The sequence below is a fragment of the Pinus tabuliformis genome, chromosome 6 (assembly GCF_031772625.1).
Source record: "Pinus tabuliformis cultivar Carrire ecotype Pingquan chromosome 6, CPIR1, whole genome shotgun sequence".
Taxonomy (NCBI): Eukaryota; Viridiplantae; Streptophyta; class Pinopsida; order Pinales; family Pinaceae; genus Pinus; species Pinus tabuliformis.
Genome location: NC_142292.1, coordinates 1,138,330,361 through 1,138,353,233, shown reverse-complemented (window position 1 = coordinate 1,138,353,233; position 22,873 = coordinate 1,138,330,361). Strand labels below are relative to the sequence as shown.

General features: G+C 35.1%; 1 long non-coding RNA gene across 2 annotated transcripts in view; it reads left to right on the top strand.

Annotated features, from left to right (window-relative positions):
- Positions 1 to 12,674: 12,674 nt before the first annotated feature.
- Positions 12,675 to 22,873, top strand: part of LOC149262879 (uncharacterized) — a 74,646-nt gene continuing 64,447 nt past the window's right edge. For both annotated transcript variants that reach the window (XR_016249590.1, XR_016249591.1), the window contains exon 1: positions 12,675 to 12,886. This is a non-coding gene — a long non-coding RNA (uncharacterized LOC149262879). The remainder of the gene's footprint in view (positions 12,887 to 22,873) is intronic.

Here is a 22,873-nt window from a genome sequence, read left to right as displayed (position 1 = left end):
TTATAATTGTCATCATCCCCATCATCATAACTAATATAAGTTTTATCATAATTTTTGTCATCTTCATCATGAACATCATAATCATCATTCATTCCATTATTGTTTTGATTATGACCAAGATGAAAATAATGATAATGATGATCAGATGATGATGACTTGGAAGATGACGCCAAAGATAATTATTATGATTTTTACCATGATAACATTTAAAAATTGGGAGGAATGGCCAAGGTCATTAGCATCATCATCATTGTCATTGTAACTCGCATCGTCTTTATCATCATTGTCATTATCATAACAATCGCAATTCATGTCATCGTCATCATCTTCATTATCATCATCGTTATAATTATTGACATTGTCATCAGTTGTTCATAATTTTCAATGTCATAAGAAATATAATCAATGCAAAAGATATGATGTGTGTTGGAAAATGGATGCAAAAGTAAACAAAAAAATGGGGGTAAAAATAGACGTAAATTTGGATGAAGAGTGGACACAACATAAGTAGATGCAGAACAAGACAGAAAAATTGAACAAAAGTGGATGAAAAAGTAGATGCAATAGTTCATACAAACTTGAACACAAAATAGGACTCAAACATGGATGAAAAAGTGGAAGAAAACATGGGCACAATAGTAGGCATAAAACTTAGCATGAATTGTGGTGAAACAAATGTGGATACTCCAATGAATGTAAAAAAAAGGGACACAAACTTGAATGCAAAAAGGAGGAAAACTTGGATGAAAATAGGGATGTAAAAATGGGCCAAACATGGGTGCAATAGTGAACACAAAATTAGTTGCAAAACTAGACAAATCAAAAGTGGATGTAAAAGTAAATTCGAAATGGGATGCAAAAAACATAAACAATATTTGATGCAAACTTGGACACAAAAGAGGATGCAAATATGGATGCAATAGTGGAAGAAATGTGGGTTGCAATGATAGGCATAAGATATGGCACAGATAATAGCACAAAAAAGGTGGATGTAATAATAGACACAAAAAAATATGCAAACTTAGATGCAAGACAAGATGCTATAAGGGATGTAAAAGTGGATGCAAACACAGGTGCAACATGAGAAACAAAATTGGATGCAAAATATGGATGAAATGGAAGTACATGCAAAAGAAGATACAAAATGAGATGCAAAACCCAACACAAAAGTGGATGCAAAAATAGATGAAATATTTTATGCAAAAGAGGATGTGAATATGGATGCAAAATTGGAAGCAAACATGGGTACAACAGTATGTGCAAAACATGGAACAAATTTTGTCACAACAAAAGTAGATGTAATGATAGATGCAAAAAAAGAAGCAAATGAAGATGAAAAATAGGATGCAAAAAGGGATGTAAAAGTGGGTGTAAACATGGGTGCAACAATGGATGTAAAATAGCTTTTGCAACTTATTTGAAAGAGCAATTTTGTCCCAACAATTAGACTTGTAGCATAAAGAACATGGTTAATACATATGATTCGACCAAAAACTAGTTACTACCAAAATTCAACCAAAAAAAATATTACTGCATAAAAATAGAATTAAAAACAAAAAAAATAAAATAAAAAATTTCCCAAATTAAAAATAAATAAATGATAAACTTTTTTTTACCAAAATTTAGTGATTTTTTTAGTGCTAATACTAACATCACCATTACAACAAGATATTTTTTTAGTGCTAATACTGCCATTACAACAAGATATAAGAGGGATATAATGCAAAAAGTTTAATAATAATATGTATGTAGAAGATGGTCTTCAGACTGGTGAATTCATGATAAACAATGGGACTACAGTCAAAATAATTGGATGTTATTTACTTTTTTACATAGATTGTCAAAATAATTGCATAAATCGATTTTTTTTAACCAAAATTTAACAAAAAATTTGCTAGTGCTAACATTAGAACCACCATTACAACAAGATATCTTTCTAGTGTTGACAACACCATTATAGTAAGATACCTCAAGAGAGACAGAAAATTTAAACAGTATGATAGTAATATGTATCCAGAAGATGGTAGTGAAACTAGTAAATGTTCATTCTCATTATCATAATCATTGTCATCATCATCACCATCATCCTTGTCATCGTTATTTCCATCATTACATTATCATCATAATCACCATTCATGCCATCATCATCAGCTCCATCATCATCATCATTATGGACATTGTTTGCAATTGTTTATAATTATAGACGTTGTAATAAATATCATCAACCCAAAAAATGTGATCAGTGCTAGAAAAGGGTTGTTTAAGACACATTGATATACGTAAGAGAAATAACAACTCTATTTTTGAGAGATGATCGATGATCATCATCATCACCACCATTATCATCGTCATTGTCATTTTTATCATCCCCATCATCATCATTAATGTAATTTCTATCAACATTGTTGTAATCATCATCATCATTCATGCCATTATTGTTTTTGATGATGACCTAGATGAAAATGATGATGATGACACCAAAGATAATTCTTATGATTATGACAATGACAACATCTAAAATTGGGAAGATTCGCCAAGGTCATTAGCGTCGTCATCATCATAATCATTGCCATCATCATCATTAATGTCATTGTAACCACTATCGTCTTTATCATCATATTCACAATTCATGTCATCGCCATCATCTTCATTTTCATCATTGTCAATATTATTGACATTGTCATCAATTGTTCATAATTGTCAATGCCATAAGGAATATCATCAATGCAGAAAATATGATGAGTGTTGGAAAAGGGATGCAAATGCGAACATAGAAATGGGGGCAACAATAGAAGTAAAATTGGATGAAAAGTGGATACAACATAAGTAGATGCACAACAACATGAAAAACCTAACACAAAAGTGGATTCAAAAGTAGATGCAGTTGTCAATGCAAACTTGGATGCAAACATGAAGGCAAAAGTGGAAGCAAACATGGGTCCAATGGTAGGTGTAAAACTTGGCACAAACTGTGGTGAAACAAATGTGGATGCAACAACGGACACAAAAGTAGATGCAAAAATGGATGAGACAAAAGTGGATACAATAGGGGATGCAAAAACATACACAATATTTGATGCAAACTTGAACACAAAAGAGGATGCAAATGTGGATGCAAACGTGGAAGCAAATGTGGTTGCAATGGTAGGCGCAAGATATGGTGCAAAAAAAGTGGATGTAACAATAGACAAAAAATATGCAAAATAAGATGCAAAAATGGATGTAAAAGTGGAATCAAACATTGATGCAACAGGCAAAACAAAATTGGATGAAAAAAATGGATACAATGGAAGTAGATGCAAAAGTAGATACAAAACGAGATGCAAAACCCAATGCATAAACCTGACACAAAAGTGGATGCAAAAATAGATGCAATATTTGATGCAAAAGAGGATGTGAACATGGATGCAAAATTGGAAGCAAACGTGGATACAATAGTGAGTGCAAAACATGGTGCAAATTATGGCATAACAAAAGTGGATGTAATGATAGATGAAAAAAAAGAATTAAAGTATGATGCAAATGAAGATGTAAAAAGGGATGCAAAAAGTGAAATTTAAAATGGGTGTAACAGTGGATGCAAAATTGTATGCAAAAGTGGATGCAATAGAAGTCGATGCAAAAGTAGATGCAAAACGAGACACAAAACCCGATGCAAATCCTGGTCCAAAATTGGATACAAAAAGGGATGCAAAAATAGATGTAGTAGTTGATGAAAACCTAGATGCAAATGAGGATGCAAACGTGGATGCAAAATTATAATCAAAAGTGGGTGCAAAAGGAGGTGCCAAACTAGGCGCCAATTGTGGCACAAAAATATTAGATGCAATAGTGGGTACAATAATAGGTGCAAAAGAGGATGTAAATATGGATGCCAAACAAGATGGAAAAGTGGATGCAACAAAAGTAGATGCAAAATTATATGCAAAACTAGACACAAAACTCGATGTAAAACGTGGCGCAAAAGTGATGCACAAATGGATGAAAAAATGGATGCAAAAAATGATTTAAAAAAGGATGCAAAAAAGGATGCAAAAGTCGATGCAAAAGTTGATGCAAGTGTAGGTGCAAAAAGTGGATGCAAAAGTATGTCAAACAAAAATAGATGCCAAAATTGATGCAAAACCTGGAACAAAACCTGGTGCAAAGGATGACATAAAACTTGGCACAAAATTTGGTGCAAAACGTGGTGCAAAACCTATTGCAATACCTGGTGTTAAACTTGGTGTAAGATTTGGTGCAAAACTTGATGCAAATTTTGTGTCAAGTTTTGCACCATATTTGATGAATGGATGCAAATAGCACCAAACTAGATGCAAAAAAAGAAGTAAAAAGGGACGCTAATCGCTGGTTTTGTTGTAGTGGATTTTTTTAATGTCTCCTCCCAATTACTACCCATTTCGAACTTTGACCACCTTACAAAATGAAAACACAAAATGCAATTACATTAACGAAATTTGACAATCATTTAGTTATTATCATAATATAACAATATAATTATAAAAAAGTTTGTTAGGGTCATTCAACAACAAAGATTAAAGCCATCCAACAATATACTCAACATGAGCGCAACATGTCACTCATAGGACTAGCTTGTGGTCTAAGAAACCATGACCTAGGGACATCTAAGTGGTCTAAAGAACAATGAACTGGGCACATGGTCTAAGAATGATGACCCAGGAGCATCTAATTGGTCTAAGGAATAATGACCCAGGGAAATCTAAGTTGTTAAAATCACACGGGGATCACACTCAAGCCAGACCACACTATCCTTTAAGATGGATGGATTTTTTGGTGTCTCCTCCCTGTAAACACTCATTTCAAACCTTTACCACATTACAAAATTAAACTATCAAAATCTAAGAACGCTAATGAAATTTGACAGTCATTTATTATTAACTATCATAATATAACAATATAATCATTCTTTTTATGACATTCAATTATGAGGCTAAAAGCGAGACTAGCTTGTGGTCTAAGGGACCATGAACTCGACACATCTAAGTGGTTTAAGGAACTGTGACCTAGGGACATTTAAGCTGTCAAAACCACATTGAGATTACACCCAACCTGGGCCACACCAACATTCAACATGGCTGCATTTTTTTAGTGTCTCCTTCTAGTTACCACCCATTTCGAACTTTGACCACCGTACAAAATGAAACCTAAAAATCTAATTATGCTAATGAATTTTAACAATAATTTATTAATTATCATAATATAATAACATAATGAAAAATAAGTTTTTAAAGGTCGTTCAACACCAAATATTAAAGTCATCCAACAATATACTCAACATGAGCTCAACATGTCACTCATGTGACTAGCTTGTGGTCTAAGAAACTATGACCTAGGGACATCTAAGTGGTCTAAGGAACCATGACCTAGGCACATCAAAGCTGTCAAAATCACATAAGGGTCACATCCGACTTGGACCACACCAATATTTAACATGGATGAATATTTTTAGTGTCTTCTCCTAATTACCACCAATTTCGAACCTTAACCACCTTACAAAATGGAACTCTCAAAATCCAATTGCGGTTATGAAATTTGACAATTATTTATCATTAATGATCATAATATAATAATATAATTAAAAACAAGTTTTTTAATGTCATTCAACAATAAGGCTCAAAACCATAAAACAATATACTCAATCTAAGCTTAACATGTCACTCATAGGACTAGCACGTGGTTTAAGAAAGCATGACCCAAGGATATCTATGTCATCTAAAGAGCCGTGACCTAGGGACACTTAAGCTGTGGAAATCACATATGGACCACGCTCAACCTGGACCACACCAACCTTTAACATGACTGGATTTTTTTCAGTGCCTCCTCCCAATTACAATCCATTTTGAACCTTGGCTAGCTTATAAAATGAAAATCTCAAAATCCAATTGTACCAATGAAATTTGACAATCATTTATTAGCGGTGCATCCGTATAAATTAAATGGTTGGTAAATGCCTATAGGCATCAATCCCACTTAATAATACATCTTGCATTGCTCAAATTTAAAAAATAATAAAATTTAACTAAATTATAACTTTATTTTAAATTATTTTATTTTGAATGATAAAAATAATTAATATGCATATTAAACATATATACATTTTAAAAAACATGTAATATGATTTTTAACTATGAAAATTCATTCCCACTTTATCATGTTTTTTACAATACGATGGGCCAACGCCATGACTTATGTATACCATATGCCCAAAAAACCATAACTCATTTCATATGACACTTTTTCATATGATAATTTTTCAATTAATCAATTTAATTAAAAAGGGAAAAGGGACATAACTATTTTTCAGATAAATCTCAACTTTTGATTTGTGCATGCTACTAAGAATATTCTAGAATATTTCATGGAGGTTAAATCTCTACCATCCATTTATTACTTATTGGTAATTGAATTAAAATTTTAGAAACCTATCCTAAAATATGCATGCCTATCGATGTAATTAATTATCATAATATAACAATATTATTAAAAGTAAGGATTTTAAGGCTATTCAATAATAAGTCTTAAAGTCAGCACAATAATAAACTTAATTGTCACTATGAGCATCAGTTGGGTAAGTCCCTTGGCTAATATGATCTCAACATGTTACTTGTGAGAATTGAATTTTGATAATGAGAATAACAATCATTGTTTCAATCATTAAAAAAAAACATAACTGATAAAAGACGTAGTCTAACTAATAGACAAAATGACCCTCTTCAGAACAATTTTTCTGATTAATTTTGTCGAAAATCAGGTAGAAACTTTTAAAAATCACAAGTAATCTCCAAAAATCGAGTGCCAAAGGGGTATTTTAGGATGCTAAATATATTTATGCTTTCAAAAGTGAATTTAAAAAAATAAGAAATCACATTTTGGCAAAAAAAACCATTTCATCTATTATTTAGACTACGCTTAAAATTAAAAATAATTTAATATAAATATAGAAATATATTAATTTTTTTTTAAAACTAAGTTGTGTAGGTCATGACTAAACATTTAACCTTTGGCTTAAGAAACTACGACCTAGGAGCATCTAAGCCATCAAAATCATTTGGTGATCACACTCGACCTGAGCGACACCAACCCTTAACATGGCTAGAATTTTGCCCATAAAATTTCGAACGAGTGACCTTCACATCACAAAATACCTTAACAATACACCCCATCACCATCTATTTTATACCCGTGACCTTCAAACTATATTAAATTTTAACACTTAATAATTTTAGAATTAAAATAAATATATAATAATAATTAATTAAAAAAATTTCTATTATTGCGTTTAAGGTCAGAAATAAAGTTCGAAAGTCTTAATATCCACATTTAAACATAACCGATAAATTTAAATATAAAGGCTTTTTAACGCACGGACACTTAACAAGAGCCTCTCAAAATGGAAGGACGGGACAAGACTTAATGGAGAGTCGTTGAACTACTTAAAACGATAAAAGGCAGCGAAAATGGGTTGAAGTAACGAAGCCATTGGAAAGTGCTTAACGAGAATTAAGAAGAGATTCATTTGGTAAAACAATTTTGCAAAATTATCATCAATTTAAAGTAAGCATATAAGGCAATAAACACTATGAAAGTCATTTTGGTTGGAATTCGACTATTTATTTCCTAAAAATTCTAATCATAGCAGTGTTTAAATATTTTTTTGATGCTAGAAATAGATTTAGCACTATCAAAAACTTTTGGAGCACCAAAAATTCTGAAGCTTGACAGTTGTAATCTAAATTTCCCAAAATTTTGCCGAATTTTAATCAAAATCTTGTCTGAATTTCCACTGCTTTTCGAGCAAAATTGTGACCCCGTTAAACTACATTTTTTATAAATAAATATAATTTCACTTATCAAATTGTATAATTTAAATAATAATAATAATAATATTGATATTTAATATTGTTATATATTGTAAGTATGAGATAATAAAATATTATGGTGCAATTTAATGGTTTTTTGTTTTGTATATTTTTCATTAAAAAGCTAGTAATACAATTCTTGGCAAGATTATAATTTTTCACTATTCAAATGTTATTTTTGAATTTATAAATAGATTGAGTGTCTTGAAAAAATTCAAATTTTTATGGGACATAGATTGTGAAGACTACACACCTCAAACCTGCTATTCGAACAAATCTTTATAGAATTTCATATAAAATTAACTAGAAAGAAAAAAACAAAAACATAAATTAGTTGAAGTATGCTAAATATTTATTATTAACAATATAATATAACAATATTTAATATTTATGAAATAACAATTTATTCATACATATATGAGTAATATAATAAGGGGTGGACTATGTACACCTCTGTAGACTTTACTATTCAAATCACTGCACAAAGGTAAGTCCCTTGTCCCATAAACAACCCGGTGTCTTGCTTGCCTATGACCTTATAATTAGCTTATTATTATTATTAAAATTAAGTAGCTCAAGAAGTAGACTCCTCCACCATGTTAAGTCTTGACTCTTGCCAAATCATAAATTATTGATATATTTGATTTGTGAGTTTTTGGATATACTCTTGATTATGAGATTTACTCAAATTACTCTCATGAATTACCTTCTCCACCATGTTAAGTCTTGACTCTTGCCAAATCATAAATTATTGATATATTTGATTTGTGAGTTTTTGGATATACTCTTGATTATGAGATTTACTCAAATTACTCTCATGAATTACCTTGGATATACTCTTGATTATGAGCTTCACTCAAATTACTCTCATAAATTACCAATTTAACATAATTAATTATTTATTTATTAATATATTAAAATTTAGATATATTTAAAAACATTATTATAAACCCATCTGAAAATATAATTGCCCATATTTAACTTTGATATGATTAAACCAATTTAAAACTTTCACATCAACAAACTTGAAGTCCACCTCAAACAAAGTACAACAACATGATGTTAAGCCTCACCAACAACTTAGTGATGGAAGGTGGTTGAAAGTCAAATTGCTTAGAAGAAATGTTCCTTTTAAGCATGGAATGGAATGTAGTGTAAGAAAATGAAAGTGTGCCAACTCCTTAATAACAATCAAAGCTTTCCTCTAACCGCCGCTCCTAAAACATGAATAAAAGATTCTCCCCCGTATAATATATAATATTATTCTCCTAAAACATAAATAAAAGATTCTCCCCGTATAATAATATAATATTATTATTTATTATGACCACCAAAGCGGCCCACTCAAGTAAAGTAGGTTCTATTTTCAATACATCAAATTTGGGTTGGCTTATATTTTGTATAAATATTATTTATATATAATTAATCTGGCTTATGAAAACGCAGATCTGGCTCATTAATATTTGTTATATATAATTAATGTGGCTCATTGCATGTGAATGCAAACGGAGATCTTTATATAATAATAATAATAAAAATACAACTGGAAATGAAATATTATTGGAATGATTGGTATCTTGCACGAGGGGTTACCATGATTGGGTTGGGTTGGATCTGATAAGAACATGCCAACAAAAAATATAAGTTAGAGTTAGTTTCAATGATAGAGTGGAGTGTCGTGGATGATTGATGACGCACCAACGAAAAGTGAAGTGAAGTGAAGGCTAAGGAAGAGAAGGGTTAACTTTGAAGCGTTTATTTATAATCCTCACCAAACAAATTACCAACTCATAATACACCTTCCTAGCGGCTCAATAATCATAATGTGTCCACAACTTAATTTAATTTATGACTAGCATGTGCACTTTTTAATTTATGACTACCATGTGCACTTTTTAATTTATTATTAGTAATGGTATCAAGAGGTACAAAGGAATATCGATAGGAGAAGTGGGAATGTGGAAGGAAACTATCTTCTTGTGAAATATGTCATGTTGTGTTATTGATGTCACTTTATGGGGTGTGCAATGACACACTAAAGGGAAAATGCTTTCTAATCTTAAGAACCACTCCATTCTTTGCAATTAAAGGGGGTCAAGTCAAGGGAGATGTTTTATTATGTGGAAAGTGAGTGAGCGATGGTAATAGTGATGTGGTTTTGGTGGTGCAAGTGTGTGACTTGCATTTAAGTGTTTACCATTCAGAGTGATAAAAGGAGTTGAAGAAATTGTTAACCCAAATATGAAGCACATAGATAAACAATAGTGAGGTAAACAAACACACACGAGGACTTACATAGGGGTTCTTGATTCTTGCTTCTATGCATCATTGTGAAATGTGTTGTATGAAATACTTGTAAGTGGTGCAACCATGAATTTGTATATATATTTTTCTTTTCATGGGTGGAACTATGAAAAATATCGTAAAATGCTTCTCCATCAATGGTCCATCATCATAATGGACAAGCATTCCATGGAATCCATTACTATGAGTTAGTCACTATAGACATTCTCATATACACACATGATGGTGTTTCAAAAGCTCCTTTTATAAATAATTCCAAGCCTTCGTCTTTGGTCAAGGGTTCAATGTTCTTGGAATACCTAATTTACCCCATTCTTCCTATCACCTCTATTTTGCAACTGGAGATTAAGGTTTTGCTTGAACTATCATTGTCAAATCTAATGCCCACTTCATTTGCCAAATCGATTGGAATCAATGTGATGCCATTATCTAACCTTTTTGCTCATCTGCTTTTGTGGAGGCATTTTTCTTTATGTTGATTTTGAAAAGTTTCTTTCTCTTTGCTTGATTTTCATCTAAAGTTTTGTTGAAATAACCACCAAGTCAATATAATACCATTAACTACCCCTTCATTTGGCTTCATAATCCCTTCCAAAAATTGTACAAGTTTTCCTTTGCTATCTTCAACATTTCTTGATGTCTTAACCTCATAAGTTTACATTTATACTTTTTACTTCTTCATAATTGTATGAAATAAAAGGCCATTCTCTTTGCTATTGTATTTTTAATTTATTTCTCTTATTGGATTACACTTTTCATTGAACTATGAATGTAATTTAAATTCTTTTAACGTTACTTTTCCTTTACTTAAGGTTTTAGCTTTATCACTTCCCCATATTATTTTGAATCTCCTCCATTAACTTTTCACATAGATCTACTTTTTCATTTATGATTAAATATGAATTGAAGATTGGACAAACATTATACATCCAATAATAGAATAATAAATGTTATATATGTTGGAATATACATTTTTGGATCTAAAGCATATGCTCTATAGGCTAAGTTGAAATACAAACCATTAATATGAAATGTTGAAATCAACACTATTGGATTTGAAATGTTGAGATATATACCATTATACAATATATATTTTACGCATAGTCTAACTCTTCTACATTTTGGTCCTTTTCCTAAAATAATTTCCAATTAATTTTGGATGAAATCCGACAAGGATTTGTTGAAATCGCAAGTTTGAGAATTGTAGTTTACACAATCCTAGTGTTGTTGGGGGTTTTAAGGGAATTGAATCTATTGGTGCATTGAAAAATGCATTTTAAACAATAAAAAATTCAATCTCGCCAAAGTTTGTATCTTTAGAGTATGATGGAAAAAAACAAAACATATAATAATTAGGTTACGTCTATATTTAGGATCTAACAATATGTATCATAACATATAAATTTAATTGCATTTAAATTAAAAAAACATATGTTCCAATTGACACAACATTTTTTATTTTACTATAATAAATATTTTGTATTCTACTACTGAGTAAATATTTTTTTATTCTACTTCTGAGTACATATTCATTGTCAAAAAATTGGACTTGTAGGAAATGGATATAACTTTCCTACCCCTTTTAAACAATTTCCCCAAAATTTGTATTATATTTTCTTTTGTATTTGGTAGAATCAATAATTGGGATAAGTTTGTATTCCCTTGGCATGAGGTTGATTCCATCCACTAATCTATAACCTCCAAGCATACCCAACATAACCTCACACACAACATACATGATTAGTTGAGATTAGAATCAACCACATAAAAAACATTATTTTAATAGTGCACTCTATTGTCAAATGATGAGGCTCTAAAATATATAATATTCAATATTATGAACTATAAATATTGCACAATGTCCATGAAACCACCAACAATAGTAAAATAATTCTTACATAATAATGACTGATATTTTTTTCTACATATTGATATTATTTTTTTAAAACAAGGGATAAATTACAAGAATTAAAGACACATTTTTTTATTTCTTCTAATTTACAAGCTTAGTAGCAATGAGCAGCGTATAAGAATGAGGGACACATCCCTTTTTCTAATTTACAAGAAAACAAAGTAAATCAAAATTGATGTTGTACATTACTAATGATATATATATTTGTTAATTTTTTAAACTCAAAATATTATCCATCTATATATATATACATGCTCACTCCATTTTTGGAAAATATATCATTTGCAAAATTGTCGCGGTGGCGCTCATTACAGGTATAACCGCTGGAAAATTTACAAAACTAGGTCTCAATGTGCAGAGCACCTTAAAATGGACACCATAATAAAGCAAACCGACTAAACACCAAAATGACACATCATTCTTTCGATTCTTCAACTACCTATAATCAATCGTATACCAAAGCCAAGTAGTTGAATATAATGGATCACAAAATCGAGTACTTGTACATCAAAATACATACATAAACGATGAGACGAGGCAAAAATCAAAGGAGTAATCACATAATAAAAATACATACATGCCATAATTAAAGGCATAAGAAAGGGCGATGCATGCATGTCATGAATTCGGTTTTATGAAGCAGAGCTTCCGTTGGAGAAGTTGTTTCTGCGAAGTGGTGGAAGATTATTATGCTGTATCTCCTTTAGGGACGGGACGGGCGTCGGTTTCTTTGGAATCGCTCAAGTTGACTCATACCTACACTCTCTGCTCAGCTTGCTGGCGGCCTCAGGTGAGTATATTTAATCTGTGAGTTGTTGCTATCCACTATCTTTCTGCTAATTATCAAAAAGAGGTATGTAAAGGAACTATAAAGCAGTAGCCGTTTTCTCGAACTAAGAATTATGGATCTGGTAATTTAGTTTTTTGAGTAGTATGAGATTGTTTAGAATGGACAGGGAGTCGAGTGGAATCAAACAACCATATTTTCACCCCCCATGTCAATGGATTTGAGACGGTCATGGGCATCGTTCCTAAAACCTCAGAATTTCTTTGTTATTTCCAAGCCATGCTCGGACTTTCGATTTAGGATTTGCCAATGGTGGTGTGTTTGCCAAATAGTGTGCTGCTGTTTTGTATGCCCAGGGGAATCTTCCTGAAAGCCCTCCCTCTGCAACCAGACCTCTTTCCCTTTGCCTGAATCTTCAGAGGTTTTCAGGGCCGATTTTTTTTATTTTTTTTAATTTATTTATTTATTTATTTTTTCGGGATCCGATTCCCGCTCTCATAAGTACAAAGTTTAAAATCATGTTCTGTCTTGAATTTTGGTTTGTGGGAAACTTTGTACTTTCCCTGGAGTCTCGAATCTACTGAAGAGCCAAATCTGAATTTGGGAAATAAATCTAGCCGTTGTTTTCCATTTTCTTTTTATGACTGTCAGTATCCAGGTCATAGTTCTGTCCTCTCCTGTAATAGAAACTCTGACTGATGGATAAGCAATTAAGTCCTCAAAATCCCTATATAAGGGCTACTCAATCCCGAGGCTTTCCGGATCTGTACTACAACTTAATTTCAATATTTTAAGGGTTTGTGTCTCTAGGTATTATTCAATACTCTCTGTCAGTCCATCCTGGATCATATCTGCGCAGGTCTGGGTGTAATCCTCTTGATCCAAGAAGTAGGTGGAGAATTAAATAATGTCTGACACCTCTGATCTTGAGGCAATGATTCAAGCAGCAATTTAGGCGGAATTGGCTCAAAAATCTGCCAGAGGGGATTCTGAGTGGCACTCCACGCTGGAGGAGATGCTTATTCATCCTTCGGTCCCACACAATGAAAGAAGAGGCCTGCCAATTGAAAAATGTGTTAACCCAAATCTGGGACCGGATGTAACACATAAATCAGGGAAAGAAGTTCGTTTCAAAGGAAATAACAAACCTGTTAAAACCATTCCCCCTCCTTCTGACATTAGCATCAACAATAGCCACCTATCAAATCGAATTGATAGCCTGCAATCTAAAGCTTTAGTTGGGAGATGGAATTTCCCAGAACTAGAAGATGCGAAAATGAGACGATGGCTGGAACAACAATGGAAGCCATTAATTGGTTATATGCCGATAACCTCCAGGCTTTTAAAGGAATGGTACTGTTTCCACTTTCTAGACTCTGCTGATCTGGAAATCATCCTAAATCATCAATGGGTTTATAAAAGAATTTTTTTGGCCCTACACAGGTGGTACATGGGATATAATCCACTGAATAACACCACATCTAATAACTTAATTTGGGTCAAGCTGTCGGGTTTACCATTAGATCTGTGGTCAAAGGAAATGCTAGCGGAAATTGGCAATGCTATTAGAAGGTGCGTCTATGTGGATTCTTGGGTTTTAGGGGAAAAAGACAAAAGGATAGCCTGGATTTTGATAGATAAACCTTTCAGGGGGGGATTTCCAGCTCACATAGACATTCAATGGAGAGACTTAAAAATCAGGGAAAGGCTCGACTTTTGGGGAATTCCATTTAGGTGCTCTGGCTGCCATCGCACAAGGCATCTAATCAAGAATTGCCCAAGACATCTTCCAATTAATCGCAGACAACTTGGTCATTATAGATACACCGCGAAGATCGTCAAAAGCTCATCCCCGGAAGGGGATTCTGAAATACCGCTTCCTAAAAGGAATATGGCGCGTATGGATTTTGATAACCGAATGGATTCTTTAGAGAAGGAACCCCGATCATCATCCCAATTGAGGGAGTCGACCCCATCTACGGAACCTGTCTCGGACCATGGTCAGCTTGTAAACCCTCAATTGTCGGAGCCCATTTCTCCGTCCATGCCCCCTCTGGAGCCTGCTTCGGACCACGATTATCCGGTTATCCCACATATTCCAGAGCCCATTTCGCCGTTTATGCCCCCTCTGGAGCCTGCTTCGGACCATGATTATCAGATTATCCCCCATATTCTGGAACCTCCTCTGGACCACGAGATCCCTTGCCCAAATCCATCTCCTCATCCTCTCTATGGATCTTCTCCTGACAACCGGTTCCAATCACCCTATTTTCAAGCTCGGAACAACAAACGCATATCAGCAGACAAAGGAAAAGAAATTATGATTTCGCCCACTCCAGCTAACTCGCTTTCCTCATCTCCTACGAATTCGGTAGGCATCGATTTGGACTTCATGCTGAACAAGAAATCTCTCCAACTTAGAGAGCTTACAATCCACAAACCCCTCGGCCAATCATCCCCTCAAATTAGTCCGAAGTCAGCCATAAATATAACAGTGAGAAGGAAAACAAAAGGGGGAAGCAGGCATTTTAGGGGGAGAGGGGAGGGCAGGGGAATCCGTAATCTCTCTCTGGTTGATGTCCCAATTGTAGACATGGCTGAAGACATGCCTCTTAGAGCATGCAAGGCCGAGACCTTTTCAAAATGAATTTTACAATCTCCATGAATATTAGAGGATTGGGGGCAGACCCCAAGTTTTTGGCTCTGAATTTTTATTATTATTATTATTATTTTATTTATTTTATTTTTATTTTTTTCATTCTGAAAATCCTAAATTTATTCTAATATAGGAGACAATGCGTAATGCCTATGATGCCATTTCTTATTTTAGAAAGATGTATCCTTCATGGCATATCTCGGCCACTGAAGCGAAAGGCCTCTCGGGAGGACTGGCAATCCTCTGGGACCCCTCTTGGATCAAGGTGAAAACTTATAGTTGTCTGGTAGGGATTTTAATTTCTGCAAAACTGAGAGGACACAAATTTCCCATCAATATTCTCAATATGTATGCACCCTACAGGGACAGAATGATCTTCTGGGCGAAAATCTTGGACTCATAAATTTTTGATTTGGAAAATTGATTGATTGTAGGTGATTTAAATCTTACTTTAAGCATGGACGAGATATGGGGAAGCAATAGGAAAAAGGATCCTATAGCCGAAAGACTGAAAAATGAATTTCTTAAAAGAAATTTAGTGGATGTCATTCCTTCACAAATGAGGCCGACTTGGGAAAATGGTAGAAATGGTGAAGCATATGTGGCAAAGAGATTGGACAGGTTCCTTATTCATGCTAGTGTGATTGATTGTATGGGCATGCCGTTTTCTTCAATATAAAACATTGTCATTTCAGATCATAGACCAATTAAGCTAGGCTGGAAGGAAAGTAACTTCAGGAAGGGATACTCTTTCAAGTTCAATAGCTCTTTTCTGGAGGATTAAGAATTTAATGATCTCATTAAAAAATCATGGTCTGAGCTCACAAAAAACAAAAGTCCTTCCATGCTCCTGATGACCTTTAAGGACAAAATGGACCATCTGAGGAGAATTGTGAAAAATTGGCAATATGAGAAAAGGCAATCAAATAGAAAAGAATTAAGAAGTATCCAAGAGGCTTTAGATAAGGCATCAAAGGCTTTTGCTTCTCAGAGTCTGTCATTGGAGTCAAGATGCCTCATAAAGGAGCTGCAAAAAAAGAAAATCAAAATCATGGAACAAGAGGAATCCTACTGGCGGCTAAAAAGCAGAGCGACCTGGATTAAACAAGGGGATAGAAATACAAAGTTCTTTCATAAGTTCGCAAATGCAAGGAGAGAAAAAAATACCATTTGGAAGATAAGAAATGGCAACGGTCAGCTTATTTATTCTCAGAATGATATTACAAATGAGGCAGTAAGTTTCTTTGGGAAGCAATTTCAAAGGTCTGAAGTATGCAACTTTAAAGATATCTTGTGGGGTATCGAAATCTTCCCAAAGATGTTTGATGAAGAAGCAAATGAAAAAGTCTTCCAAAAAATCTCTGAGGAAGAGCTTCTTGGGATTATGAAATCATTTAAAGCTGATAAATGTCCAGGGCCGGACGGCTGGACAATAGAGTTCTATATCCATTTCTTTGACCCGTTCAAAAGTGATTTGCTAAAAATGGTAGAGGGTTCAAGAATGGCGGGCAGTATAAACTCTAAAGTTGAATCCACCAATATCGCACTCATCCCAAAGAAAGATGAAGCTGAGTCTTTTATGGATTACTGACCGATCTCTTTATGCAACATATCTTATAAAATTATTGTGAAAATAATCGCAGAAAGGATAAAAGATTACTTATCTACGCATATCTCATCAGAACAACATGCATTTCTAAAAGGGAGGAACATACAGGATGCAGTGGCAAGCACCCAGGAAGGACTATTTACTATACAGAAAAGGAAAAGGAATGCAGCCATCCTTAAGATTGATCTCCAAAAGGCATACGATTGCCTAGATTGGGGATTCCTCAGATGCTTATTGGTAAAAATCGGCCTAAATACTGGTATGACAAACTGGATAATGGCGTGTGTCGAGATGGTGAATTTCTCGGTGATCATAAATGGAATCCCCTCCCCTTTCTTCTCTGCATCCAGAGGGCTCCGACAAGGATGCCCCTTATCGCCTCTGTTATTCATTTTGGCAATGAATACTCTTAGTCTCCACATAAATAAAGCTGTTGAAGAATCCAGAGCTTTTCCACTTAAAGTTTGCAGAGGAATCTCGATATCTCACAACCTGTTTGTTGACGATATCATATTATTCGGAATGCTATGCAAAATTTCTTGGGCATGCTTCTTCGTCATCTTGGATAATTTTCAAAAAGCAACAGGCCTCAAAATCAATTCTGAAAAGTCTGCCTTTTTTCACAACAGCTTGAGCCAGGAGATGATCGATTGGCTGTCAGAGTTGTTTGGAATCAATGCCCATCCTATCGGGCGTGGGCTGAAATACTTGGGCTTTCAGCTAAAAGCCGCAGGGTACAAAAAGGAGGATTGGGGTTGGATCTTAGACAAATACCGTAAGAGAATTTCCGGCTGGCAGTACAGATATCTTTCTCTTGGAGGCAGAGTGATCCTTACCGAGTCGGTGCTAAATCAGATGATGGTATATTGGGCACATTTATTTGCCTTCCCTACTAGCATTATTTCGACAATGAATAAGCTCACGACGAGCTTTATTTGGGGAGACCGTGCAGCGGGAAAAAAATATCATCTATCTTCCTTAGCCAATTTATCCAAACCAAAGGAACTCAGAGGCTGGGGCCTTTTAGATTTGAAATCTTTCGGCAAGGCATTACTGTGCAGGACGCTATGGAGAGGAGTGTTTGAGGATGGGCCATGGAGTGACATTATTCGAGGCAAATACCTAAGAAGGAGGAGCCTGGCACATTGGCTCAGAAGAAAGCAACTGGGCTCTCCAAGAGGATCGCCAATATGGAAAAGCTTACGGAAAATTGGCATGTTTTTTCTGGAAAATTTATCCTGGCATTTTCAATCAGGCAAAAATATTCTCATTGGAAAAGACTGTTTTATAGGCGGTCCTCATGTAAATGAGATTCAAATGACTCTACTAAACTTTTTCCACAAATTTGGTATTTTTTACTAGGAAAACCTTATTGCAGAATGGAACGGTCCCATTCCCCGATGGAAGGAAGCTGATCTTATGCAGATGCCAACAAACATTGCCTCTCTGTGGGACAAAATTAAACTGCGACTCAGGAACTGTGGAATCTTTCGTTGAAAGGAACATGATAGTCTCACCTGGAGAAGTTCTAAGGTTTTATATCAGGTCCAAGTTAAGGATGTTTATAAAGACTTGATAAGCAAAGCTCCTTCGCTGCTCAATCCGCCCTTTCCGTCCATTCTATGGAAAACAGGATGCCCCTTAAAGATGATTTTGTTTTCTTGGCTGGCTTTTCACAATCTGTTGGGCTAAAGAAGAATCCAATTTCCACCTTTTCTTTGCCTGCAAGAAGACTCGTCTTTTATGGCGGATTTTGGAGCATGCCCATGGTGTCCAGCTCCTATCTCATTCTTCGACGATTGATGCATTCTTATGGTGCTGTCTTCAAAAGAAAACTTGGAGATCAATATTCATCATTACGGTATGGTGCATATGGAAGTGGCGTAATAAGGTTATCTTCAATGGTAAGATCCCCCATCACATGGAAATTCTTTCCTCCATCTCTTCTATTTTTGAATCAATCCCGCAAAGTCCTCCTAAGATGCCTCTCCAAAAAGAATGTGGGATTCAGTAGGACCTATCTGTCATGCCGAGAGCCTTCTTCGATGGGGCTGAGCAAGAGGGCCAACGTGGCTGCTGGGTTCATATTGTGGTAAATGAAACATGTAATTTTCAGCTGTTCTGGAATGGAGGCAGTGGCTCAAACAGTAAGGCGGAAGCAATGGCCCTTGCTGGTCTCCTGCATTTTTGCCTTTTTCTCAATCTTCAGGGTGTTTCCATCTTCGGTGATTCAAAGGTCTTGGTAGATAGTCTCTGTGGTAAGAACTTTATTAGAAATCCGCAGCTCTTGGGATGGATTGAGAGGATTAATTTTTTCTGGAATAGATCAAAAGGGGCGTCCATTTGTCATATCAAGAGGGATCTTAATCATGTTGCAGATGGCTTATCCAAAAATGGTCTCCGGGTGGCCCCAGGTTTATGGTTCTTGCAGGTTTCCTTTGAGGGCAACGTTATCTCCATTCAGGACTTTCTCCCTCCTGATTTCTAATCCTTGCTTCGGTCCTAGCCTCTCTTTCTTTCTCTGGTTTTGTTTCATGAAAGCTCTGACAATATTTCAGGTTGATGAAGGTTTCCTTTCGCTAATTATGTTTTTCTAGTGATCGCAGGTTGTGCCTTCAATCCTCAGTCGATGGACGCTGTATGCCAGATCTTGTTTTCTTTTTTGGGTTTTTGTGCTTTGCTGTGGGCTGTGTTTTTCGCCATAGCTTTCCTGATTTAATTAGGAGTATAGTCAAGATGTTGTTTATTGGGTGGTTTTGGACTATGTTGTTCAATGGGAGGTTTTGGACAAATATATGTGGGACTTTTTCGTGTATTACTCTTGGCATGTGCCTGGGGTAAAACATCTTATATGCTTCCTCTCTCCAAAGTCATGAGGAGTTGATATTTTGTCAATGTTTATATTACTGATATAAATGAAATATAGCTTTTTTCGGCCTGAAAAAAAGAAAGGGATCAACAGAACCGAACCTACCCCAACACATCACCATCAATAATTTTGTTGTAGAAGGTCGAAAAATGTCATGAGGTGCATCAACATCATCAACACACATCATTGTGTTCACGAGTGTATTAACTGGTTAAGGATTTGCATGTAAAATGAGTCATTTAGATTTTTAGATTTCAAACTACATAATTTAGTGGCCCAAAGTAACAGAGAATGGAGGACTTGAAGTGATGTGCTGCAAATCACCCTCCTGTGTCCCCAGTTCACTTCATTGAGAGAGTTGCTATGGTCTATGGAGACTCCACCACTTCGTCAACAATTTGACTTATTTCACATGGTCTCAGACCTATCAATGTTGTCGCAGGCTTGCCTCTACTCTCTGCTTCTTTAGAAATTTCAACCATAGGTCGAGGATCCTCTAGTGTAGGTTTGACAACAATTGTCACTTCCGACCAAGAAATGGGTAATACTTTTTGTCAACAAGTTATCATGGATAATAAATTATTCTTCTTGCGGTTTAAATTGAAATAAATTATGTTGTCGAAGGAATTGTTTGAATTCCTTGGCTAACTGGTTGTAAGAAATTTAGGTGAACGCCAGTTAGAAGTTGGAGTAATGGTTTTGGCCGACCATGGTGTTGTTTGCATTGATGAATTTGATAATATGAGTGATCAAGATCGTGTGTCAATCCACGAGGTTATAGAGCAATAAATAATAACAATTGCTAAAGATGACATTCACGCATCACTTAATGCATGTTGTAGTGTGTTTGTTACTGCAAATCCTATATATGGCACAGTAAGTTTTTCCCGAATTCTTAACCCTTCATTACTGAAATTGCATAATGGATTTAATTTTCAAGCTAGGTTCCCTTCTTTTGCACATGGAAAAGCATTCTCCACTTGATATGTTTGGTTGAGATATCGATATCGTATATAATTTGTTTGCATTCCCTGGTGATTGTGTTTTCCGAATACATTTCATTCTAACAGGGTCTTAATAATTTCATTTGTCCAACTAGGAATATGCCACATTCTTTACTTTCTCGTTTTGATCTAGTATTTATTGTTCTCGATCAAATGGAGCTCGATGTTGATCGCCGAATATCTAAGCATGTTCTACGCATGCATCATTATCGCTCTTCAGGCGAGGATGGTGGTTAGTGTTAACACCCAGGTTGTTCCCTATGACTCCCAAGGGAATACGACCGGGGTAACCACTAACCAGTCTTTGGATTGCAGCCTCTAGCCAAGCTGTAATCAGAGAGGGCTCTCTCTTTAAAGTTTAGCTCTGTTTTGATAGTATTTTAGGCTAGCTATGATGTTCAAGGTTTTGTTTTTGAAATGTGTTTGGTGATGATTCCACTTAATATATATAGGTACTTACTAGCATGTCTTAGTCCATTGGGCATGGGGTCAGTGGTCCTTTGGTTTGTCTGATACTGTGTGATACCTTAGTGATGCTGTAGAGCCAGATTTGTGTCTGAGGAAAAACGTTCATAATAGTTATTAAGTGGGTGTATCCAGTTTATGTGAGGCAATTAAGAATCTCACAGAAAAATGCTAAAGAAAAGACGGTAGGAATATCAATCTAGAAGCAATGAAGAATTTCTAGTTAACATTGACACATATAAAATTAATAGACACATGAGCAGCTAAGAATTCATGTATATCGTTAATTCTGAAAACTAACATTCACAGCAGTAAAAATTGAGCACAAGGTGTAGTAAAACAAATCCTGTACTATTCTTTTTCTTCACTGCTAGCTTAGTACAACATAAGTATGGTTTGATAAACACAAGAAGACAAGAAACAGAGATTGACGAAAACTTGTTGTTTCATCAGACATCACAGGAATTCTGCATCAGCACATCTAGCATCATCCATACATCAAATACTTCAGGAAATCACTGAGCTGGTCCAGCCCTCTGTATTAGATAAAACTGAAAGTATACAATAGATTCTCCTTGGAGTAAAAAATCACCAACCCCTTATGCGTTACTAAGGGGAGTATTTATACAAAATTTACATGTAAAAATATCAAGAAAAGGAGTTAATGGCTCATAAATGTTATGCCAACTCCTGGAGCTTGGTAGCTGAGAAAGTAAAAGCTGTAGTAACTTTTTATTGCTTTAGCTGTCAAAAACAGTCAGAAATTGATGACTTGGTGGGTGTCGAAGTCGGCTGAGGCTAAGCTGTCCAAATATGCGCATTTGCTTATCCTTTAGGTTAGCTGTCATTGTCCTTATGCTGAGTCATCCTTTCAGCTGCCTTTATTCTGACTTTGTCATGCTGTTTGTCTTGTAGTGACCTGGAGCTGGCAGTGGCCGAAGAACAGAGGCTACCGTGGAAAAATCTGAAGCATCGCTTGCCACCAATCCTCCTTAGGCATTTGATGTCTCCGAATTTTTATCAAGGTCTCATCGGCTTCTGTATACCTATAAAAGTTAGGAGGAGTTTCAAACATATGATTTACCTCATTTTCAATGAAGAACATGCCTACAAGTTTTTCATACAAGCTCTGTCCTGTGGGGGGCCCTGTTTGCTCAGATGTACTGCTAGATGCAATAATCTAATTTTCAATAGTGGTTGCCATTCTGTTGGCAAATTGATCTCGAGAGATCAGTCTTCCTGCACCACTTAGGAGGCTGGGCAGTCCCTTTGATTGCAACACTGCCATCTTGACTTTATATTCCTCCACCTCAGCTTGTATCTCATAGCACTTCCTCTCCACAGTTTGTACATAGTTCCTGAGAGTTAGTACCTTCTTAGCAGTGAG